Source organism: Phacochoerus africanus, chromosome 1 (genome assembly GCF_016906955.1).
Source record: "Phacochoerus africanus isolate WHEZ1 chromosome 1, ROS_Pafr_v1, whole genome shotgun sequence".
Classification (NCBI taxonomy): Eukaryota; Metazoa; Chordata; class Mammalia; order Artiodactyla; family Suidae; genus Phacochoerus; species Phacochoerus africanus.
In genome coordinates this window covers 115,578,103-115,599,342 of record NC_062544.1, presented here as the reverse complement: position 1 = coordinate 115,599,342, position 21,240 = coordinate 115,578,103, and the positions used below count along the sequence as shown (strand labels likewise).

At 55.8% G+C, this 21,240-nt stretch overlaps 1 protein-coding gene across 5 annotated transcripts in view; it reads right to left on the bottom strand.

The window, feature by feature from the left end:
• Positions 1–9,298, bottom strand: part of PRKCD (protein kinase C delta) — a 30,597-nt gene extending 21,299 nt beyond the window's left edge. For 2 of the 5 annotated variants that reach the window (XM_047776818.1, XM_047776855.1), the window contains exons 1-2: positions 9,083–9,298; positions 5,444–5,561 (exon numbers count right to left, since the gene is read on the bottom strand). The gene's annotated coding sequence lies outside the window, so the exon portion shown is untranslated. Of the gene's footprint in view, positions 1–5,443; positions 5,562–8,898; positions 9,023–9,082 lie in introns of those variants that run through there. The other 3 variants (XM_047776827.1, XM_047776837.1, XM_047776845.1) reach the window with 3 other exon arrangements.
• Between the last annotated feature and the right edge of the window lie 11,942 nt (positions 9,299–21,240).

The following is a 21,240-nucleotide window of genomic DNA, read 5'->3' as shown; positions in this document are numbered from 1 at the left end:
CGTGTAAGGGAAGGAGTGGGCCGGTCAGGCTCATCACTAGGTGCCACCCCTGCTTCTGAGGGGAAGTCAGCGGAGGCTGAGGATGAGGCCAGGGGTCACAGGTGCAGCCACAGGCCTGGGGCACAGGAGGAGGGGAGGGTGCAGGTACAGCAGCCAGGCAGGTACCCCACACAAGACCTCCACAGAGCTCAAGTCTCAGTGGGCAGAACCTAACAAAGTCAGAGGCTATAAATCACCCAAAGCCACAAAGCCAAAGGAGCAGCTCTGAAAGAGGTGGGGGAGGAGAGGGACTCCCGGTTCTAGCCTCAGAACTGTCCATTTGGCCTCCAGTGGGAGACACAGGCATGTGCTTGGGGAAGGGACTGGCTCTTCCACCATCCCCCGACAGAGAGGGGTCTCCAGTCCATGCCTCAGCCCCCCACCTCTGCACCTCCTCCTAGAGTCCCCATGATTTTCCTGATTGTGGACAATAGCCTTTGCATTTGGGAGAAGATGAGACAGCCATTTAAGGCTTTTTTCATCCATCCCCACAAGGTAAGCAGGGCCTGCATGATGCTCCCATTTGAGGGATTAGGAGAAAGCTGGAGAGAGGCAGGACTGAAGTGTGCCATCCCATGGCAAGCACTGAACAGAGGAACTGGAAAGCAGGAGTTGGGTGTGGGCTGAACAGGTCTAGTTCAGGTCTGGTCTGCCCCGGGTGCCCTGAGAGCTTGGCCAAAGCACTCTGGCGTCATCTCTGAAAGGAGCGATCTTGCCCTGTTTAGGAGGAGGTGCTGAGTGCAGGACCTGGTACCATCATCCTTATCATTGCTGTCATCTTCACACCAGGCCCTCTCCCCATCTGCCCCACTGCCCATTTCCAGCTGTTCTATAGCCAGAGGGGCCCCCAAACCTCCTTGGATCAGTGGGTAAAAGGGCTCTCTCTCTGAGGTGCCCTGGGGGCACTGGGGGTTGTTTTCACCCTCCCCCTTCCTCCCCACTCAGCAATGTTATCATTTCTGCCTCCTGCCTATCCTTAAGTCCTCTCTTCTCTGCTCTGGGAAGAGACTGGGCTGGGCAAAGGCAGCTGAGTCCACTAGCAGACCCCAGGTCAGTGACTGTTTCTCTCAGGGCCTCACGTTCCCTCTCTTGACAATGAGACCTTTCTCCAGGCCTGACACTGAAAGACCCTGCAATTCTCTTCCTATCTCCCCTGGCCCCATACCTCAGCCCCCAAGCCTACACCAAGTGGACATTGATTCCAGCCTCAGGCCTTGGCGACTGGCTATTCCACTGCACCTGTTTACTCAACATAGCCATAGACATGATCCAAAGCTTCCGAGTCTGTTGTGAAAACAGCAGCTCAGCCACCACAAGCCTGTTCTCCTGGGCACCTTGGCAGGGACCTTCGAGGGAGAGCCATCCCAGCCTTGTACCCAGGGCCTTTCGGAGTTCCCCACCAAAGGCTGAACCCTCTTCTCCCCAGTCCAGGCTTTATGTGCTACCTCTCAACTTTCAGGTCTCCACTTTTAGCCCAGACCTCCCTAAATTCCAGGCTCATGGACCCACCTGCCTCCCCAGCCTCACCACGCTCTGGAGGTGCTCAAATATGACCAAACCAAAGCTACTGACATTTGCCAGGGAAGTGCCCCTTGTCTCCTAGCAGCGCCAGCACTCAGGCCAGACACCTGGGGGTCATTTTCACCCTCCCCCTTCCTCCCCACTCAGCAATGCTACCACTTCTGCCTCCTGTCTAGCCTGAAGTCCTCTCTTCTCTCCATCACCACCCCATCTAGGCACCATCACCTTCTCTGGGCCTGCACCAGCCTGCTCTCTGCCCTTCGTCCTCTGCTCTGGCCCCCATGGTCCCTCTGCCTCAGCGACTAGACAGATCTTGTCACCCTCTGCTCAAGTCCTCATTGTTTCCTATTTCCCTTTTGATGAGCCCAAATCCCTCTCCCTGGCCTCCTGGCAGCACCTTACCCTGCTCCTCGGCCCCAGCCACAGTGACCTCTTTCGGTTCCCTGAATGGCTACCTTCCTTCCCGTTCAGGAGCCTCCTGATCCTCTCCCAAATCATACACTGGCTCTTATCATTTAGGTCTCAGATGAACAATCCCTGATCTGCCCATTTCACAGAGGAGGCAAATGAGGTTCAAAGCAGCACACAGCTCAAGAGTACAGAGCCAGTAAATACCAAGCAAGGATTTAAAGCCAGATCTGTCTGAGGCCTGCAGAGGTCTTGCTCCTAAACCTTCAGAGTGCCCTCGCTCACACTCCTAGCCAAGGCCCCTGCAGAACTCCAGCCCGCCAGCCCTGCTACTACACCACCATCATTGCCATCAATACACGAGGCCTCCAGCTTCCTGGCCCTGGATAGCAAAAGCCGGAGCTGAGCCCAACCCTCACTGGGTTGACCTGTGTGTCTCTGGGACAGGCACGTCCCTGCCACTAGCTGCCACATGGCAAGAATGTCTGTATGGACATGTACGAAGGGATTTTCATCTCTCCTCACGCCTCCAGCCTCCATCAGCTGCAGATGTCCGCCCCCTTCCCCAACCCAAAGGCTGACTCCAGGGGTCCGAAGGGTAGGCAGGCTGGCAGGAGGGCTCACCAGCCACCCCCTCACTGTCAGCCTCAGCTTCTCTAAGCCAAATGTCCCACAGGGAGCCAGAGCTGGGGGGAGGCCTGAGGGGGCAGCAGGCAGCTGCCGCCTGCCTTTTCCTTCCCCGCATCCATTTGTCAGGAGATCTATTTTTCTCTCTTTGAAAGGGAGTGAGGGGGAGAAGAGCAGGAGGGGGCTGGGCCGCTGAGTGGGCACAGCTGCTCCACCCTGGCGCTCTTCTCCTAGGAGGACGCAGAACCTATTGAAACGACAGAACCGTCCCCACTCTACAGCACTGCCGCTGGAGGCAGAATCCAGACCTGGTTTCTCAGTTGGGCTCCGCAGCCACTTGGCCCTGTGACACTGGGCCTGTGCCCAAGCCATCAGAAGATAATAACCCCATCATCAGTATCACTCACTATTCTTTGAACAGTTACCATGAACCGGGTGCTAAGTGCTTTACGTAACTACAATTTCTACTCCTTAAACACTAACAGCATGCCAGGCAAGGGGCTAGCTACTTGGCAGACGTTATCTGTTGTTTGCAGCAGCACAATCCCATAAAGGTGGATGCTATCATGGTCTCATTGGTCAGGGAGGACACTGAGGCTCTGGGCATCAAAGCCCCTTGCCCAGCTTCATTCGTACGGCTACTCTGAACTGCTTAATCCCAGCAATACAGCCCGGCCATCTCATTCACACACAACGGGTCACCCCTGTGTCCAAGCACTCCTAATGCTCTGAGCCACAGCTTACAGCTTGGAAGAAGGGAGGAGGCAGGGTAATGAGGGCTGCAGAGAACTCCATGGTGTCAGTGCCCCTACCGCTCTCACTGAGCATCCATTAAGGCCTGGCCAGCACTTTCCTGGCCATGGAAAGCCTGGTCAGTCGGCCTAATCCACTGCCCAGACACTGCTCCCCTTGGAGGCAAGGCCAGGGAGGAGCAAGCCACAGATGGAGAGCTGGTCAGTCCCATTCTAAAACCACTTCCTGGGCAGCCCAGAGGAAGTGAGCCTCCGGAAACAGCTCGGACGGTCTCTCTTTGTGCCCAGGCCTTGGAAAGTGCACAGACTGACCCAGAAGCACCCTGCTTGTCTCCCAGTCCCCAGAGTCCAGCAACTCCACTTGCACCAAGCCTGGACACTGCAGAGGACAGAGTAACTGATAGGACATCCCCCACACCCGCTTTTGAGCACCTTAGCCCCATGACCACAAGCAGCCCACTTCCTCCTCTGTGGCAGCAGCCACAAACGGTGCCAGAACAGCTGACAAAGTCCCTCCCCCTCACGCATACCCCTATCTCCCACCATGCCAAGTCCTGGTTGACCTGGGGACCTGGCCCAGGACAGGAGGATAGCTGGTGAAGGCCGGCGCAGAACTCACCTCCCGATGTGGCCCAGTCCTCTGGAGTGCCTGTGGTCATGGACACACCTCAAACCTCACCCTGAGTGCCAAATGCAGGCTTGACTGTGACCCTGACCAAGGACCCCCCTTCCTGACCAAGAATGGGCACAGTGTGGTATGTGTGGGCAGGCGTCTGAGTGCATGGATGACTGGGTGAGCGTCTGCGTGCGTGTTTGAGCGTGCCTGCGGCTGAGTGCATATGAACACCTGTGTGTGTGCGCATGTGTGGTGTGTGTGCAGGCACTCATGGGTGTGCGGGTGTGGGTGCCGAGTGCAGCTCAGTTTCTATATCCCTGTGTGAGTGTATATGTGTCTATGCAGCGAGGTAGGTGATGTCTGAAAGGAGAAAGTGAGCCTGGCTCCAAAGCTAATTAATTGAACTTCTTGTGGAATGAGGCTCCGTGGTGGGAGGGAATTACCCCCTGACTTGACACAGCAGAGGCCCCCAGCCAGCCAAGGTCACATCAACTCTCCCCACCAGGTTTGGGGGTAGGCTGAATAAACAGAATAGCTAGAATAGACTCTGCCCTTGTTCAGCCCCCAATCCCACTCCAGGAGTGGGGGCCCTGACCTCATACCCCTCCACCCTCTCTGGCCCCCTCCTCAGAGTTAGGCACTGGGAGCCCATCCCCAAGACCTGTAGGTGCCTGACAGCCAGGAAGGGTGGGCGTGAGGGGTTGGGAGGAGGAGGAATACCCTTGCCACCCTTGGTAGCTTCCCAGGGCCCCCCGCCCCTGAATCCTAATCACTGGACTTTGGACAGTGGATAGCGCATACTTAGCCATTGTAATGGGGGCTGAAGGAGGCAAGTCCGGCCCCCAAGAAAGGCATTTTCAGCTTTCTAAGGGGCCTGAGAGAGTGTAGCCTTCTCCAGCATTCCTTAGTGCCTGCCTAGCTCACCCTGAATCAGGAGTCTGGGGAGGGAGATTTAGTCTCTCCTCTGACCCCAGAGAAGCTGGGGAAATGGGGGACTAGGGTGTGGAAGAGAACCTGGTTGTGCCAGGAGCTGGGAGACCTCATTCCATTCCCAGATGGTTGTCCAACCCCTAGGGGACTCAGGGCGAACCTCAGTTTCCCTGTGTGATGATGAAGACAGCCTGAGGCAGAGATAAGGGGCCATGGAAAAGCTGACACGTCCATCCTCACTCCTGGTTCAGATATCACCTCCTCTCTAACTGACCAGCACAGTGCCACTGCTCCTGGCACCAAACCCCTGGTGGGCCTCAGGCCTCTGAGCTCCAAGGCCAAAGCCTTCCCTGGGCCAGAAGCCAGTTCCAGGCAGCGAGTTCTCAGGGGCAAGGCAAACTACTACAGCTCTGGGCGCCCAGGCCCCATACCCAGACCAAGGACTCTGGGTGCCCCCCTACACCTCCAAGATCCAGGAAGGAAGGGGAGGAGCCAAAGAGGAAGGCCACCCCTGTACACTGTCCATCTGCCTAAGAGGACCCCATCTTACCTGGGGCTCCCTGCTTCTCTTTGCCCTTAGTCCTGGCTCCTACTTCCACCACCACCACAACCACCGCCACCAGGAGAAGTAGGCCAGCCACCCTCACCTGGGCCAGTTCCCAGTGGACCTGCAGGAACAAGAGAAAACAGCTGAGTCGGGAGGCACCACCAAACAGGCTCTCCTCATCAGTCAGCCCCAGCATGGCCGACATAGGCCCGGCTCACCCACATCTGGCCCTGAGACCTTGGCCTCTTTGGACCTGCCTTTCTCTTCTGTGAAATGGTGTGGGGCCCGACTTTTCCAGAGCACCAGCTATATTTCTACTCCATGTTAGGGGTCAGAACAATCTGTCTCAGCCCTTGGAGCATTTCCAGACCACAGACACAACAAGAAGGCTGTTCCTAATCCTCCTGTCTTCAAAAGCCTGCCCGTGGGCCTGGAGACCTAGGGTGCAATCAGCTACCACCGAGTTGTGTCCTGGGGCAATTCCTCTGAGCCTCAGTTTGTCTCATCTTTTATTTATTTATTTTTTTTCAGGGCCTCACCTATGGCATGTGGAAGTTTCCAGGCAAGGGTTCAAATTGGAGCTACAGCTGCTGGCCTATGCCACAGCCACAGCAATGTCAGATCTGAGCCTCATCTGTAACCTACACCACAGCTCACAGCAACGCCAGATCCTTAACCCACTGAGTGAGGCCAGGGATCAAACCCACGTCCTCACAGATACCGCTGAGCCACAACAGGAACTTCCTGTCTCATCTTTAAAATGTGGAGAATGCATCTCCCCAGGTGGTTCCAAGGTTCCAATGATATGGCATGCCAGCTGCTGTGCTGAACTCACACTGGCAGTGCCAAATGAATAGTGACACTGTTTATTCCTTGTTTTGCACCTTCTAGTTCAAGTGATTCTCACACTACTGTTGTGCCCATTATACAGCTGAAAAACAGAGGCCCAGAGAGATCCTAGAAGGAAGGAAGAGCAAAGGCAGCAAGGTGCCCCACATCTCCCAGTTGAAAGGCCTGAGCACCTTCTCTTCAGGTCAGCCCAAGCTGCCACAAAAGATTCTTCTCCCCAAGGATGAGCTCCTTCTCCAGGTGAAGACTCCCACCACCACTCCCTCAGGGATGAGGCATCCTCAAACTTTACATTTTTGTATTTTAAGTTATTTCTAATTTTAATTTAAACTCCAATTAGCTGTGCCAGCTAAACAGAGTCAGTGCCCTACAGTCACAACTCCAAATCATGCCCACCACTCTCTGCCCATTGCCGATTCTGAGACTGGTGGGTGTGTGTGTGTGTCATGTGGGCTCAACAGGGCTGGATGCTGGTGGGGTCTCTGTCCAGCCACCTTCCCTCCCACAAGCAGTCTGGTCAAGGGGTTGGGAGGGGGGCAGCAGATACACTGCAGGCAGGAAATTGGGTTGGGGCTATCTGGGTTTTATTAGCTCCAGGTCCCAGGAGAATGGGGACCATACAGTTTGGGGGAGGTGAGTGGCCACCAACTAAGTCTTAGCATGTGCTGAGCTTTCATTATGGGCCAAGACTGCACTAAAGGACCTCTGACACAGGACTCATAGTCCTCACTGCTTTCTGCATTCTGCAGATAAGGAAATAGCCTTAGAGAGGCCTAGCTCCAGCTCTTGCTCTTAAAAGGCACAGGGAGTATTTGAGCTCAAATCTTTCCTGGGTCCGGAGCCTTAGGTCTTGGTCACAACATTGCAAACCCCAAAACTTGCCCTTGGGTGTCTGTGAACTTGGGGGAGTGGAGGAAGGTGGGAGAGGAATTCCCCATCTCCCAAGGAGCCAGGGTTGGGCTTGAGCTTGCCGCGTGCACATCCACATCCTCACAGTCTCCCACATGTGCACACACACACAGGCACACACACGTGCACGTGCCAGGGCTCTCACCTTCCCTGCCAGCACTGACACCCCAGGGGACAGGCATCACACAGCTTGTTGCATCCCCTCTTGCTACTGACACCCCCACGCAGGCATTCTCGGTTCCCCACAATCACAATGATTCTCTGAGCACACATCCTGAGTTTCATACAGTCAGACCATGAGTCTCCCACCAGTCATACCTCAGCCTCGCCCCCTCTCACTCCTGCCACACACCAGATCCCTCAAACCTGCCCCCATAGCCGGATACAGTTATCCAAAGACCTCCACATCACACACACACACTGCCCTCTACCAGCCTGCCCACCACACCCCAGCTCAGTCCATGGCAGAAATGAGGAAACGCAAGGAAACCCTGGTCACAGTGGCTCAGTGACAGAAAGAAAGAACATGTAAGTGCACACACAGGCACACTCACACAGACACACTTACACATGAGTTTAGTGGGCTGACACTAACACTGACGGCTCCCACAATTAACAACTCGAATGTACTCATGGCCAGTGGGTCACCATGATATACACTCAGTGTGCAGCATAGAGCCCATCCAGCAGGTACACAGAGACACATACCCCAACACATAGAGGCGTGTTTGGTGACAGAACATAGTACACACATAGCTGCCAAGGGCACACAAAGCCTAGGACACTCAAAGAGACACACTCACATACACAAGCAAGTCACACATTTAAAAGGACACACAGGGGCAAATCCCAGACCCAGTGACGACACACAGGGAAACAGATACACAATACATCCACATGCCCAGATACAGGCAACTCAACACAAGACAGGATCCAGGCATTTAGTGCAGAGGCCAGAGGGGAAAGAAAGGTCGTATAGTCACACCAAATCCTTCTGACCAGGTTTAAGTGGGGGGTTCAGTGGGCTCTCCCATTCCCGACAAGGGCAAATGGGGGAGTTTGGCAGAGTGGGGCAGTTCTGCCGGTGCCCACCTCTTGCCTCTTCACCTCTGCTCTCCTCCACCCCCTCCCCTCTCCTGGCTGGGCCCCCACGGGGGAGGCGTGGGGATTGGAAAGGGGCCACCGGAGGAGGAGGCTCAGAGGGTCGCAGGGGCGGGACGGGAAGGGAGACGGATGGTGGAGACTGGAGCCACTCCCAGCCCGGAGAGAGATGGGGAGAAAGACCTAGAGTCTGAAAGGAGAGAGCAAGGAGGAGGCGCCGCGAGGGCTGGGCCGGGCAGGGTCCTAGGGGCAAGAGGCAAGGCCCGGCGGGCAGCCTGGCCTCACACCCGCGGAAGAAAAAGAAAGGCGACCAGACAGGCATGGGACGGCGAGCGTGGGTTGGAGGGGCCGTTCCAGGATGGGATCTAGGGGGCGACCGGAGGTGGGATGGGGGCGGGGTGATGGGGCGCGAGGAAGGCGAAGGACAGACGGAGGGGGAGTAGGGAGAGGAGGACGAGGGAACTTAGGGGGTGGGGACGGATGGACGGACAGAAGGCCCCAAAGATTCGGAAGGGACGGGCAGACCCTCGGAGTCGCTAGGAACCCAGGCAGGTAGAGAAAGGCCGGGAACAATACGGACGAGAGCCCCTTGCCCCTACCGCTGGACAGAGGGACAGACGGGCGGACGGGGGCACGGAGGCACCGGCGAGTCTCGATGCGCGGAGGGACTTTCGCCAGCCGCGGCTCAGTTTCGGAAACGGGAACCTGAGCAGGGAGGGAAAGGGAGGGGCTGCGCGCCCTCGGGGCAATCCAATCCCACGTCAGGGCCCGGCCCTCACTCACCTCCGGGCTCAGGGCCAGGCGCCAGGGGTCGCGGTGGCTGGGGTCCGGCTCGCAGCGCGGCTCCGGGGCACGCGCGCGGACGGGGGCCGGTGCGCGCCCAACCGGAACGGGCCCGGCGGCCGGCGAGGTACCACCCAGGCCTCGGCGCGGAGGGCAGACGCCGGGGGTCGCTCAAAGGATCCCGGGGCCGCCGCCTCCCGCTCCCGCGCAGGGCACACGGAAGTGCAAGGGGGCGGGGCGGCGCGACCTCACCCAGGTGCCGGCCCCGGCCCCGGCCCCGCCCCCGATCTGGGCCCGCCCCCACGAGTGCCCGCCCCCCTGAGGCCTCGCCTCCACCAGCTGCCCAGTGAGGGTCCCGCGACTAGGCATCTCCTGGCCCGCCGGACAGTGTCTGGGCCTCTCCGCTAGCTCCGGTGCTCCTTGCCCCCGCCCGCCATTAGGGCACGTACCATCCCTCAGAAGGGGCCCCATCTTACAGAGGACGCTGAGGCCCAGGGGCGCGCTCTCCCCACCCTACTCCTCGCACACCGAGTCGGGGAGGCGCCAGCGGGGGTTCCCCAGCTCCCAGCGCCGGCGCCTGGGACTCCCCGCCCGCCAGCTGGCCCGCCTCTCCCAGTCTTGCTCTTTCTCTTCCTGTTGGCTGGAGTTCGGACGCGGCCGGGCTGGGTGCCCGCCGCCAGGCCGGCTAGTCCCGGTCCTGCCCCCGGAGACGAGTGGGAAGACTCCAGGGTGGGAAATTCTAGCTGGTCTACCTCTGCTAGTCAAGCGATTCTGGGAGCAGTCGCTACCCGGCTCCACCAGTATTCCTCTCTCCTGACCCTTCTTTTCAGAGTTCTTCATCACCTGTGGGAGGTTTCAGAGATTCCTTTCCAGACTTAGAACTTGGTTGTCTGGCATAACTCATTTATTCATTCATTCACTGGGTATCCTCTGGGCCTCAAGTCTAGGGAAAGAGTAAGGCCCAGGAAGTCTGTTCCCTTGCCCCCAAAGCTCAGAAAACCATCCAGTGACTCCATACTTGAAAGAAATGTCACTTTCCAGAGGCAAAGAAGAAGGTTCCAGGTCCCAGACTTCCTGGGGGACACTGAGAGGTGATGGGGACAGTGTGGACAGCTCTTTCCAGCTAAGACTGAAGGGAGGAAAGTGGGGGCAATTCCTGGGGAGACTTGAGCTGATCAAGGGGCCCATGGCTGAGACAGACCATGGAAAAGACTTCAGTCTTCTCAAGGAGCAAGTGCTAGCAGCCATTACAATGGACTGGGCCTCTGGGGGAAAATGGATGGGACAGAGTGGCTACAGGAGAAGAGAGAGGCTGGATAGGGACAGAGGGGTTGCTATGATGTTCCAATGAGAAGACCCTGGGTTGGGGAAGATGGGTGGAGAGAAGGGGCCAGACCAGGTGAGTTACAGGGCTGTGGGAATTGGGAGAGCAGGTGTCCAAGGAGACCTCCAGGGATGGGGAGCCCTGGTAAAAATGTGAATCCTGAAACCATTGTGTGTGTGTGTGTGTGTGTGTGTGTGTGTGTGTGTGTGTGTTGGGGGGCAAGGGTGCTAGAAACAGAAAAGCTACATGATTCTTCCCACCCTAGGGAAGGATGGGAAGGGGAGCAGGCTGTTACCCAACATTCCAGAAGGAGGAAGGACCTGGTTTGAAAACTGGTCTAAATGCCCAGCCCTGATGCCTGTCCCCTACCTCACTGGGGAAGGCTCGTTCCACCAAGCTGGACCCTACACTGGACCAACATTTGGGAAATAGGTTTTATGCTTTACTCTTTACACTCTGCTTTTTTGTTTGTTTGTTTTTTGTTTTGTTTTTGTTTGGTTTTTTTGTCTTTTCGTCTTTTCTAGGGCCACACCCGTGGCATATGGGGGTTCCCAGGCTAGGGATCTAATCGGAGCTGTAGCTGCCACAGCAATGCAGGATCCGAGCCGCGTCTGCAACCTACACCACAGCTCACAGCAACACCGGATCCCCAACCCACTGAGCGAGACCAGGAATGGAACCCAGAACCTTATGGTTCCTAGTCAGATTCATTAACCACTGAGCCACGACAGGAACTCCTACACTCATTTTTTAATACACGCTCTTCCCTGGGCCTAAATGCCATTTCCCATGCACCCTCTTATATCTATGTGTCTCAGTCTTGTCCGTTCAAATGACATTCCTCCCTGATGCCTAGCTGTGAATCCATGGCACTTCCCTGAGCTAAGGGACTAATCATTAGCGTGTTTTCTGTCCTAATCCCCACCCCCACCCCATGACTTGCCTGGGGTTGGGCTGGAGGGAAGGGTGAGCAAGGTGAGCCTCAGGTGACCTTTGCTCACCTGGAATCAAGTTTCCTTTCTGGCTCCTCCCTCCAGGTCCACAGTGGCCAACCCAGCCTCTCCCTCAACATCAACAATAGGCCCAGCCTGTACCAGGGACCACAGAGGGAGAGCAGTGGAGGAGAGCTGCTCCTTCGGGAGCTCCTGGTCCAGCCTCCAGACCCTAGCTCCCTGAGGTTCACCTTGGAAAATGGAAAAGAAGGATAAAGGCTATCACTGATGGAGCTTCCCCAGTACCTGGCCTTGTTCTGAGTACTGGATATGTGTAATCTGATCTGTCCTCAAGACCCACTTTTTTTTTTTTTGTCTTTTTTGGAACCACATCTGCGGCATATGGAGGTTCCTAGGCTAAGAGTCAAATCGGAGCTGTAGCCACCGGCCTACGCCAGAGCCACAGCAACGCCAGATCCGAGCCAAGTCTGCCATCTACACCAAAGCTCACGGCAACGCCAGAGCCTTAACCCACTGAGCAAGGCCAGGGATCAAACCCACAACCTCATGGTTCCTAGTCGGATTTGTTAACCACTGAGCCACAACGGGAACTCCCTCAAGACCCTTTAAGATGAAGGCCACTATTAGTGCTACTTTTGGTGATGAATAAACTGTGTCTCAAAGAGAGAGAGGAAGCTACTTGGCCAAGGTGACACGGCTAGTAAATGGCAGAGGCAGAAATCAAACCAAGGTCCCCCTGGCTCTAAAAATGTTTTACATCAGGGTTGTTCAGTCTTATTTGAGTTGGATAATTCTTTGTTGTGAGGGCTGTTCTGCACACTGGAGGATGTTTAGCAGCATCCCTGGCCTCTACCCACTAGTTGCCAGTAGCACTCCTCAAGTTATGACAGATAAAAATGTCTTGCGGGAGTTCCCTTCATGGCTCAGTGGTTAACAATTCTGACTAGGACCCATGAGAATACAGGTTTGATCCCTGGCCTTGCTCAGTGGGTTAAGGATCTGGAGTTGCCATGAGCTGTGATGTAGGGTACAGATGTGGCTTGAATCCCGCATTGCTATGGCTGTGGCATAGGCCAGCAGCTGCAGCACCAATTCAACCCCTAGCCTGGGAACCTCCATATGCCTCCAGTGTGGCCCTAAAAAGTAAAAAAATAAAAATAAAATAAAATAAATATGTCTTGGGACCCAGCCAAATGTTTCCTGGGGGACAAAACCACCCTTTGTGGAGAACCACTACTTTAGAGTAGAGCTGGTGTTTTAGGAGAAAGAAGCATTTAAATTAAACACCAGGAACTCTTTCTTGGCCCTCAGGATTGTGCAGACTCATGGACTCAGGGGCTGCAAGCCCACACTAGCCTCAGCCAATCTTTCTCCTCTAGAGACTTCAAGCAGCAATGAGATGTCCTCAGAGAAGGGCAGAGGGGCTGAAGCTGTACAGGTCACACTGTGGGGAAGGTAGAGAAGGGATGCAGGTGGATTTTCCTCTAGAGACAGGCCCTGGGCCAGGGTACCCAAGGAAAACAGACTTGTGTGGGGGCCAGGAAATCCAGACCAAGCTCAGCTGGAGCCACTCTGCATGATAGAGTTGCCCTTTGGTGCCGTATTGGGTGGGCCAGGGCAAGGTCCAGGTAATCTTGCTTGTGTGCCCCATAACCTGGCTGGTACTGACCTTAGAAGGGCCTGTGATGCTTGAGTCACATGCTAACTGTCTGACCCTGGGCAGGTGACCACACCTCTCTGATTCTGAGTTCTCACCTGTGAAATGGGCTAATGACAGACGATGCTGGAGCTAGGTATTGGGTGAGATGATGTGTATGGACACCTGGTGAGGATAAGCTCACATTGGCCAGAGGCACAGGTGTAGTCACTTTGCTAAGTCACAGGCTATCAGCCTTGGAAGAGCTCTTGGCAGCCTCTCAGTGCACAGGGCATAAATTCCCAAGCAGGGCTGGGTCCATATCAGCCACCCAGAAGGGGTACTTCCCCTTCTCCCTTCTCCAGGTTTGTAGCCAAGTAAACAGGTCCATCAGAGGTAGCACTGGCCAGTGTCCAGACTCCTACCTCCAGCATCCACCTAGGCCTGTCCTGCAGGCTTCTTGGAGGGTTGGTCCAGAGGAGAGCCAGAGTGACCCACATAGTCCCTACCCCACCCAGAGACCATGAACTCTGGGGACCCTCAGACCCCTCCACAAGGAGCCCAGGACTCAGGCAAACAACATGGAAAAGGCTTGGACCTCCCTTTGTCTCTGGGGCCCACCCAACTAAGGGGGCAGGATGGGGTCCCCCACTTGATCCGTGCCGAGAGTTGGTCCTCATTCTGGCCTCTCTGCCTCTTGCTTCCTCTCTGTTTGTGCTTCTCTATATCACCATCACTGTCCCTGAAGCTTTGGCTGCCAGCACCATCCGCATTACACCCAGAGCACTGGTGGGGCCACGGGAGAACAGACTCATGTTTTTGGAGCAGAAAGGCCAGGCTAGCAGGGATGGTGCTGTTGGACAACTTCTGGGGATGGCACACCCTGAAGGGTCCTGTTGGGGGTAGTGTAGGTGGGAAGGGCACTTGGAACATGGTCCAACCTGCCTCAGGTCACCAAGATGATCATGGGCAGGGATTTCAGCCTCAGGCACTGGATAGGTGGCAAGTAAGAGCAGTGACCTTAGGGGTAGTACCAAATGGTAGAGAAGTGCCAGGCTAGGGGCCTGGAGGACCCAAGTTTGCCTCTTGGTTCCACGCTGGACCTGTGCTTTAATTGGGCCTCTGCTTCCTCATCTGCAGAATGGAGAACGTAACAGTAATATTGTCCTGGTAGGTGGCTGAGAGGGTGGAAGAGATCAAGCTTGCTGGGCACTAGGAGCAGAGTTCAATCTATGCCCGTGTTAACTGCCAACCAGCTAACAGAGGCTGCCTAATGTTCCACAAGTTCTGTCCTCAATACATTTGTGTTTGGGAGCAGCTTGAGAAATGCTTGGGGTAGATAAGGGGCAGGGGCTTTCTGGGAGTTTTGTGCTTTCCTGGAGCTCTCACAAGATGGGCATCTCCTGGACTACAGCAGTCCTGCACTGACCACTGCACAGCTCCTATCCTTCTGAGCCCCCTCTTGGGCGCCTCTACCCTCTCTGTCCACTGAAGTCCCCTGGATGGGCAGTCCTGTTGTCAGGGGGAGTCATGGAGTAACAGCTGTCCCTTGGGCCAGAGACCCAGGGCACCTCCCAGCTGTCCATCACCACCTCTAGCTCCCCCACCACCCGCAGGCAGCAGCACGCAATTTGCTTAGATCTGCCAGGTCTCAGGCTGGGCTCTGACACCCGGGGAGTCCGAGGGGTTCAGTCACCCACCGGGCAGGGAGGGCCGAGGACCTCGCCAGCTCCCTTGCCTGCAAGCAAGCCTCAGTCTTCCTCTGCAGCAGGCAGCTCAGAGAGCCATCTCGGCGGGTGGGGGCTGGTAGAGGTGGCCCGGAGCTGAAGAGGGTGTGTAAGCACCGCCAGGCACATCCCCCCAGCAGCGGCGGACACGCCCCGCAGGCACTCTCCAGCGCACGGGGAGCCCCGCCCGGCCTCGGAGAGGCCTTTCCCAGCCGGGGGCGGAGACGTCCGTCCCGCCACGTGACTCTGGCCGGGCTATAAAACACTCGACTCTATTCCCGGGTCTCGCCGCCACCTGGGCCAGGGCTGCAGACGGCGCCAGCTTGTCACTCTTCCCTGCTGGCTCTACCCAGGAGAGTCAGGGAGAGTTGCACGACGCATATTTCATGGATGGTGCAACCGAGAACCTGGGTGTGAGTGTCCACGGCACAACAGCCTGCCCCCTAGCTGGGAGGAGGAGGACGGGGGTGGGGTCAGAGGGGTGCTGGATGGGGCATGAGAAATGGAGAGGAGGTCACAGAAACCCAGAGTAATGACACACACTTTGTGAGAACAGAACACACATTATAATGTTCTGATGAAAAACAGCAAATTAGGAAACTAAAGACAAGTTTACAGGGAAAGGTAGAAATCTCTCATAATCACACAGGTAATTTGATCTCCTTAGACCTTTCTTCCACCCTGTCATTGTGTCTTAGAAATTGTTCTATTGGAAGGCAGATGAGGGCAGGCTTTCTGAAGGAGGTGGCTGTGAGGAGGTGGCAGAGCAGTTTGGGGCTCAGAATTAGGGATCCTAGGCTCCTGAACCAGAGTTCACCCAGGGTTTGCCAACAGCTCTTGGCAGAGCTGTGAGCAGGGGTATTGAGCAGTGCCCAGAAAGAAGTGGTTGAGCAGGTTGGACCAGCAGAGCCTGAGCAAGGTGGCTGCACAGCCAGCACCCTCAATCCTAGGTCCTCTAGAGTTATGCAAGGCCCTTGGGCACCAGGACACCCATGCCAACCCACCCAGCATCCCCCTACATGCTGTTCCTCAAGGCCCCTACTTCTGCTTAGGTTGTGCTTTGCTCTTAGAATGCCATCCCCTTAAGCTCTTAGCCATCTATCAAGGCCCCATGCAAAAGGCCCCCCTCCAGAGAGCCTTCCAGATTCCTTCCCCTAATTAAGAAAGTCCTCTGCTTCTTATGAGCCCTCCTCTCAATTCTATCCCATCCCTACCCCCACAACCCAGCGCCTCTTGTGAGGCACAGACCACATAGTGCAGAGGCTGCAGAGTAGGAAGAACTAGCATGCAGCTTCTTCTAAGAGGCTGTGTGACCTTGAGTAAGTGCCAGCCCTCTCTGAGCCTCAGTTTCCTCATCTATAAAATCCCCAGCCCTTGAGGCTGGATTAAAATGTGGACTGCAAAGGGCCCAGCCCTGTGCCCAGCACTGGTAGCAGGCCGATGGGCTGTCCACATCCACTTCCCCCAGACTGTGAACTCCCTTGGCAAAAATACACATCCTCCCCAGTGCCCAGCATCCTGTGGTGGGCAGAGACAGAGGTTAGCAGGGGAGGAGCCTCCCTGGGGAGCTGAGTCTAACCCTTAGACTACTTGCCCACCCCAGCACCTTCACATGCCTGGGCCTTGCCTCTGCCCACAGGATTGTGCAGGCACGGGCTGTGGCCTTCTTGGCCACAGTGGCCAGGCAGGTGCCCAGGCTGCTGAGCAGGCCTGGGCAGCGGGAATGCTAAGGCCTTGGGGCCAGAAAAACAGCCAGTTCCCTGGTCAGCCCCTCGGGGCCTGTGGACACTGAGCAGTCATCCTAGGGCAATAGAGGGAGGGGTGAAAGAAGGCTGGAACTTCTGGATGGAGGTGGCATTTGGGCCAAGGGCTGGGATATATAATTTAAGTCCTCAGGTGGACCCCTTGTGGGGTCTTTTACACCCTCACTCTAGGCCAGTGGGGTAAGGACTCAGACCAGCTGAATCCAGCTGCACCAAGTTTCCCCAGGTGAGCACTGGAACCGGGGCCTCAGCCACAGACACCAGGCCTAGGATCACTGCCAGCAGGGAGATCTGGGACCCTGGTTGGGGACCTTGCAAAGAAGATGAACTAGACTTTCAACTTGACCTCCAATTCACAACCTGGAAGCCTGGTTGTTCATGCTAATGTCTGTTCTAGCTGCTTGTGTGGCAGAGCAACCACAATGGTGCATCCTTTGGGCTGGGAGTGTGGCTTCCTTATATAGCCCTGCTGTGCCTCTGACTTGCTGCAGGATCTGGGCAGGCCTCTGCCCCTCCAGGCCTGGACAGCTCCAGCATACAAGAGAGGTGACAGGATGGGACATATTAAGGTATCACTAGGAAGATACTGGCCCCTGCCAGGGCCAGGCTGAACAGATAAAAATAGTGTCTCCTTTAGTGCTTGGGGCAGCTCCAATTTATAGGTGAGAAAACTAAGGCTAAAAGATAGTCACCGCCCATGGCCACTCGACAGGTCAGGAGGCAGGCAGGCCCCCAGGACTGAGAGAGGCCGCAGCCTCAGGGCTTTTAGGAGGAGGAAGCCTAGTGGCTTGAGAGGCAAAGGCACGTAGAAGTTAAGCCTCTGTCCCAGGCTGCTGGGTTCCTCTCGAAGCTCAGCCCCATTGGTTGTGTGATCTCGGACAGGTAGCAGCTTCTCTGAAACACGATGAGCTGATAAGAGACCCAGATCTCCCTGGCCATGAGGATTAACTAACACAGAGAGGGGAAGGAGAAGGCCCACTGCCTTCGCCGTCACACCTCTCTCTCCTTCCCAGGTGGGAGCATGGATGGGAGTGGGCCACTCTGAAGGATGCAGGGGTCAGGTCCTGCAGTTCCGCCCAGGCTAGGAGTTCCACGCCCTTGGCTAGGAGCCCACTCCAGGCAAGACCCCCAACTGCATACATCTGGGTGGGGCCGGCATTCTGATTCCATCCCACAGAGGAGGAAACTGCAGCTCTACTGAATCTCCCCCACCGGCCAAGCCACAGAGTTTGTTGGAGGAGACTGAGGCAGGATCCTGAGGCCCGGCTTTTCGGCCTATCCTGCAGAGGGTCCTTGGGCCATCCCTAGACACAGGCTGAATGCTGTGGGATGGGCCAACTCTGTTGCCCTCCAGTTGCCCTGACAGGGGCATCATCAGGACAGCTTCTCAGGAAACTGGAACAGGGGCAGATGATTTGCCTGGCTTGAGCCAGACCCAGATGGCAGCCTGGACTTTGGCCAGGGTTCCCACCAGAGGAAGGGAGGGAGTCCAGCAGGATTTGGGAGGCCAGCCTCTGTTTTTCTCTGCCTAGCAGGGATGCTGGGCTAGAGCGGCCACATGCCTGGGCGACTGCCCTCCAGTGTCTCCTCTTCCCTATCACATGCCTGTGGGGTTCCCAGCCCACAGGCCAGCCCAGGCCCCTGAGCCTAAGACTGTGCTTCCTGAGAATCAGAAATAAACATTAGCAAAAAGACCTATCCTTATAGTCTTACAGGTTGTGTTGGAAGGTGGTGGCCAGGCTAAGGAGGCTGGGGCCTGAAGTCAGGAGTCCCTTGGCCAATGAGGGCTGACTTCTCCCCTCTCTGGCGTCAACTCTCTTATCGCTGAATGGGCCTGTTTATAGCCCCTCAGAGGCTCAGGAAATGTAGACAAGAGGAAGGTCTAGCAGTGTGCCTGGATCAGAGTGAGCTCAATAGATTACTGCTATTTCTGTTATATGATTTAATTTTGTTATTATCAAGGTGTGTGTGTGTGTGGGGTGGAACAGGAAGCTTACATGGCCTAAAGCCCTCTGCATAAAACCTAAGGCTCTCAAAAGCGCAATGCCAACCACCTCACCTAACTCCCCATCATGGAGATGGGGGACTAAGGTCCCAAGAGGCAAAGTGGCCAGCACAGACTTCAACAGAGCCAAGAATAGAACATAATTCATTGTTCTTTCCCCCCTGCAATCATTTAGCAAGTACCTACTGTGTGCTAGACCCTGTGCTAGAGCAGAGGAAGCAAGGAAGTCTCCACCACGGGGTGCCTCTGGCCTAGGTCAGAAAGGACAAGGAGGAATTCCTTCTTGGGCAGTGGTAAGAAGGCAGAGAAGGCACTCACAGCTGGAGCAAAGATGTGGTCAGGCCAATCCTAGGGAACAGTGACTTGAGCCTCTGGGACTGGAGCATGGGGAACACAGGGTACCCCAGGGGTCAATGGGTCAATAGGGGATTCACATTCTCAGGGCCCTTGGATGCCATGCAAAGGCCTAAGACTACATTTGGGCCTATGTTGAACATAGTGGGAAATGAAGCCTTGGGAAAGGGGTTTTTAAGAAGATTGAGAGGACCAGCATTCTAGGCAGAGGAAAGGGCAAAAGCCTGGAGGCAGTCATGACTGCAGCCAGTGCCTTTAAATGAGTGGATAAGTGCAGTATGGCCTTTATTGTTCATGCTGCCTGGCTCTGTGGGGCCAGTAGGGCAGGGACCAGAGTACCCTGCCCTGTGCAGGTGAGGGTGCAGGCAGTGCAGGGGTGGAGACACAGACCTCCACCCGCACAATGCCAGCTTCCCTCCCCCAAGGCAGTGCCCAAGACTGATTACAGGCTGCTCCCAGAGTAAAAGGTTTGCCCACATGAAAGGGCACACATGGGTGTGAGTCCAGAGAAAGTTTTTCCAGTTTTTTTCCCTTCTGACCTTTGCTCTGTGAGCTCAGTGGTGCAGCCCTGAAGGATGGGCTGCCAGGACTCTGACCGACAGCCTCGGGGGTGAGAGTGTGGGTGTGGGTAGGGGGCTCCTGGGCCACCTTGAACACTCTTTCTTTCTTTCCTTTTTCTTTTTCCTTTTTTTTTTGCTTTTTAGGGCCGCCCCCACATATGGAGGTTCCAAGGCTAGGGCTTGAATCAGAGCTCTAGCCAGCCTGCACCACAGCCACAGCAACATCAGATCCGAGCCATGTCTGTGACCTACTCCACAGCTCACGGCAATGCAGGATTCTTAACCCACTGAGCAAGGCCAGGGACTGAACCTGTGTCCTCATGGATGCTAGTCAGATTCGTTTCCACTGAGACACGACAGGAACTCCCACCCTTCCTTTCTTTCACTGTTGGTTCTGGAGCCTGTGCCTGTAGGTCTCTGGGCTCTGTGATGTCATCATTATGGCATATGACCTTCTTGGTGCCTGTTGGGTTGAGCTTTAGACCCTGTATGACTTTGTTCCTTCCCTAGCTGTGGGGTCACACCCCCTTGAGGGCCATGTCCACTCCTCCTGATCACTCCCCATGCTACCACACAGAGGACTGCCACCCTGTGAAGGTCAGGTATTGGTGCTTAGTGAAGACTGGCTTTCCCCAGGGGGGAGCCCCTGCCCAATGGCAATGTGCAGCAGCATCTGTTCACCACACAGTTGTCAACCTCCTCTATGCCCTAGGTCTCCACAAGGCAAAGGGCCAGAAAGCACCTGCCCCATAAAAGTCAGATTTCCTGGGGTTGGCCTGAACCTCTGGGGCTCCCTCTCCTATACTTCCCTGCAGTGCTGGCAGGCCCTGCCCTGGAAGCTCCTCCGTAGATCCAGAGACACCACAGCCCTGCCCTGGGAAGAAAGGTGTAGTAGGCAGGGATGTGCCCAGAAGAATCAGGAGCAGCAGCGCAGGATGGAGCAGCTCAGGGCAGACCGCCTGTGCTGATCTCGAAGTGCCTGTAACATCAGATGCAGGATCCTTTCCCCAACCTGAAGCCTGACTCTTGCAATCCCTTCCTCTTGCTGCTTCGAGAAGGGGAAGTTTTGGGTAGAAAGTCACCATTACACTCTCCATCATCATCCTGGCAGTTGCTGACATGGTTGAGTGTACAAGGTTGTGTATGTGCATAAATTCTCATGTCTAAAAGGATTGGAGTAGGAGCAGCAGGGTGCAAATGCACGTGACAGTGAGAGGAAGGCCAGGATCCAGCCAGCAAGGATGCATGACCTCCAGAGATGGCTCAAGCTCAGGCTCAAGGTTTGCCCTGGAGGCACCCATGTTCCCAATTTCCCCAATGGCCTTATCTTCCCTAAGACCAAGGCCTGGGCACCTGAGGGGAAGAGGGAAAGGAGAGAGTGGGGAGGAGGACATGGAGGGAGAGTCCACTGTGGGTTCTCTGGATCCTCCCCACTCTGGCTTCACACTGTGTCCAGGAGTCACTGGAGCACGCTCCCCATCAACACTCCTGGCTGCCCCAGGATCCTCAGAGAAGCCTTTGCCCTGGGCAAAGGTGGATCCATGGAGACCATGGGATCCTGGATTCCTGGATACTGCACTCAGCAGTCAACCTCCTTGGAAGGGCTGCCTCTCCGAAGAACTCAATTTTTTTTTTGTCTTTTTTAGAGCCGCACCAATGGCATATGGAAGTTCCCAGGTGAGGGGTCGAATCAGAGCTGCAGCTGCTGGCCTGCACTACAGCCACAGCAATGCAGGATCTGAGCCATGTCTGCAACCTATTCCACAGCTCATGGCAATGCTGGATCCTTAACCCACTGAGTAAGGCCAGGAATCGAACCCATGTCCTCGTGGTTAC